Here is a 3,605-nt window from a genome sequence, read left to right as displayed (position 1 = left end):
AATATATTTCTTTCTCTTCTCTGGCTTCTAGAGTTCACCCACATTTCTTTACCCATGGCCCTTCCTCTATCTTCAAAGCTAACAGCTTTACAGCTTTCTAATCCTTCTTCCAAAGTCATATCTTTCTGACCACATCTGGGAAAGATTTTCAATTTTTAAGGACTCCTGTTGTTAGACTAGGCCCATGTAGATAATCCAGGCTAATCTCCCTGTCTCAGAGTCCTTAACCTGATACATCTGCAAAATCCCCTTTGCCATGTAAAATAACATATTCACAGATTTCAGGATTAGAACATGGATATAGGTAGGGGCCAGTGTGGTGCACTATTCTGTTTATCAAACTGTTTAACATTTCACGCTTTCTGACAAACGTACAAGACAGAAGATCCTGATCATGTTTAGAATGCTTCCTCTGCAAAATATTGGGCACTGAGTTTATTTGAAAGGACTGAAAATAATATTACCACAGGAATGGTTTCCTAATTCTACTGACATTTACTTACTTTATACTTAAATACCCAAAATGGTCAGCCAGGAGTGGGATCTTGGCAAATAAAATAAAAGTATAATTCAAGCTTTTATCACTGAATTTATTAGCTAATTCTATTTTAGAAACAGACAGAAAATAAAACAATTTAGAGTAAGTCTGCTTAATTATATATTAAGTGAACATAAAGTTTTAAAAGCATGTCTGAATATGGGATAAAGTGAGCATCATAAAATGTAATGTTAATATTTAGTACCTGCAAATCTCAAACTCCCAAGTCATAAACAAGTTCATACTGTATAGCACAGGAAACTATATCCAATACTGTTTTGTAGTAACTTATGGTGAAAAAGAGTATGAAAATGAATATATGTATGTTCATGTATGACTGAAGCATTGTACTGCACACCAGAAATTGACACAACATTGTAAACTGACTACATATATATATATATATATTTGAAAGGACTGAAAGGACTATATATACCAAGAAAAAAATTAGATTGCTAACCAACAAAAAATCTGTCAGTAATATAATGCTAGAAACACTGAGACACAAAAGAAAATTTCAGGCATACATCTGTTTATAGAGTCATAGAAAAAATAGTGCCTATGCAAGTCCCTGATAAGCATGAGAAAATAGGAAAGGCAATATAAAGTTCAAAATGCTTTGCTATGTAAGAGCTGCAAGATGACTCAGACACAAACTTAAGTGGTCAAAATGTCTATATAATTAATGATAATTTAAAGTAATTGAGGGCATCATTTTAAATGAGATAAAAATAGCTGCTCAATTTTCATATTACTAACCAAGTCATTTCTGTTTATAGTAGGTTTATATTATTTTTATATGTATTTATATTTTATAAAGACATCAAATTAGATCCTGGCTGATAACTGACAGTGGAGCAACTGATTGATTTAAATGGGCATCATAGGCTTATCAGATTTCATATGCTTTAAATATACATTAGTTATTAGCTGTCAGGAAGAGTTCAATTTTCATTTATTCTAACATAGCTGTGTCACAGGCATGTTACTCTATTTACAATGGAGGATCACGATAGATATAAAGATATCAAGCCTTATTGATCTTCATAGGGGTGCTTTTATAAGAAAAGGAGAATAAAATAAGGAAAATCTAAAATACTACTTTTTTTATAGTGTTCTAACAGTTTTATCTTTTATTTTTTTAATGAGTTATAGTCCATTTACAATGTGTCAGTTTCTGGTGTACAGCACAATTTTTCAGTCCTTTATGAATATACGTATATTTATTTTCATATTTTTTCACCATGAGCTACTACAAAATCTTGAATATATCTCCCTGTGCTGTACAGTATAAGCTTGTTTATCTATTCTATATATACTTGTCAGTATTTACAAATCTTGAACTTCCAGTCTGTCCCTACTCACAACCCTCCCCCCTGTAAAATACTACTAAATCAACATATATTTTTGAAGAACTATGAAAAATGGGAAACTATAAGTTGTTTCTTTAAATTGGAGCAAAGAGAACTACTTTAACTGGGAAAATACTTAAAATCTGGCAAGTTTTATGATTTCATGTTCACCCCTGAGAGCTTTTCTTTCCTCCTTTCTCCTTCAATCTTTATAGGACCTTCTAAAGAATTAAATTACAAAAAAGAAAAAAAGAAAGAAAGAAAATTAAGAAACAGTTCTGCATCTAAAATAACCTCCTAACTGGAAAGATGGTATACATTGTGAAAAATTTACAGCTGCCAACTTATGATCTATGTCTCTGTCCACACTGCCTTACTTGTTAGGAAGGGTCTTAAAAAAAAGTAAAGAAAAATAGCAAATTATAATGGCTTTTACATTTTAAATTCTTTTCTATGTGTCTACAATCTGCTCTATCATGAGTTATTAAGATAAACATTATCAGCTATACTCTACTTTCCTATCATGCACATTGTGACTCTGAGAAGCACGCACGTTCTAACTTACCATCTGCAGGTGGTGTACAGGTTAATGCAGTTCTCTTGACAATATACGGTTTGTAGTCTAGTTGTCTAACTACTACACAATGGAAAAGATGTAGAACTACTGGTACCACTGCCCTCAGTCTCTGTCATTTACCTTAAACATACCTGGAAAAGTAGATTCAAAAACTCATTGGCAAGAACATTTTTCACACTCCAGATCTGATATTCTTCTAGAGTTAAGATGGCCATTCTGAAAGAGAAGCAATATTTAAGAATACCTTAAATCTTCATTTTCTTATATTATTTGAATTAAATTTGTTTTATTAAACTTGCAATGGTCATTTGTCTGAAAGAAAACTAATGATTTAATGTAGATGCTGTGTATTCATCTGAAAGTAGGCCAGCAAGAGTAAGTTCAAAAGTAACCAAACTCTGAAGTAGTCAGTCATAACATGGGCAATTTATCACCAAAAATCTTCCTCCAGTAAGACCTGGGAAATAACTCACAGTATCTTCCGGTTCAAGGTGAAGTTTACTAACAGAACCCACAAAAGGCTCTGGGTAGAGAAAAAGGACTATTTACTAACTTTGAAAGCATTTTTCCAAACTCTTTGGATTATGCCCTTTGACCCTAACAATTTTCTAAGATCTTTAAAACATCTGGCAATATTATTAGACTTCTTAAGAGATTTAAAAGAATTAAATATATATAATAAATGAGTATCTATATTAACATTTCCTCAAAATAAAATTTAACATTACTTTCACAAGTTGAGTAAAGCAGTATCTTTTATTTTTGGTGTCAAAGTGTACCAAAAATTACATTTATATACAGTAGACAATATTTCTTGGCAGGCAAAAATATAACCAAATGCTTTTTACTTCATGTTTTGAACAATCACCTTAACAATCCTAGATGAATAATAATGTTCTTTGCGTTTATAACTTAATTATATTTTTATTATCTAATGATTTATTATTTAAAGATATTTAATAATATATACTATTAATGACATTCATGTATTCATTCAATATATATTACCATTTATTACAAGAAAAGATTTTAAAGCACTGTGATGGTAATTATTGGCTTTCATGATGCAACTTCCATTGAAGTATATTAACACCAATGTAATGATACAAAATAATGGGTAATATTGTCACCATCTAGT

Source organism: Vicugna pacos, unplaced genomic scaffold (assembly GCF_048564905.1).
Source record: "Vicugna pacos unplaced genomic scaffold, VicPac4 scaffold_20, whole genome shotgun sequence".
Classification (NCBI taxonomy): domain Eukaryota; kingdom Metazoa; phylum Chordata; class Mammalia; order Artiodactyla; family Camelidae; genus Vicugna; species Vicugna pacos.
This window is presented reverse-complemented; position numbering follows the sequence as displayed.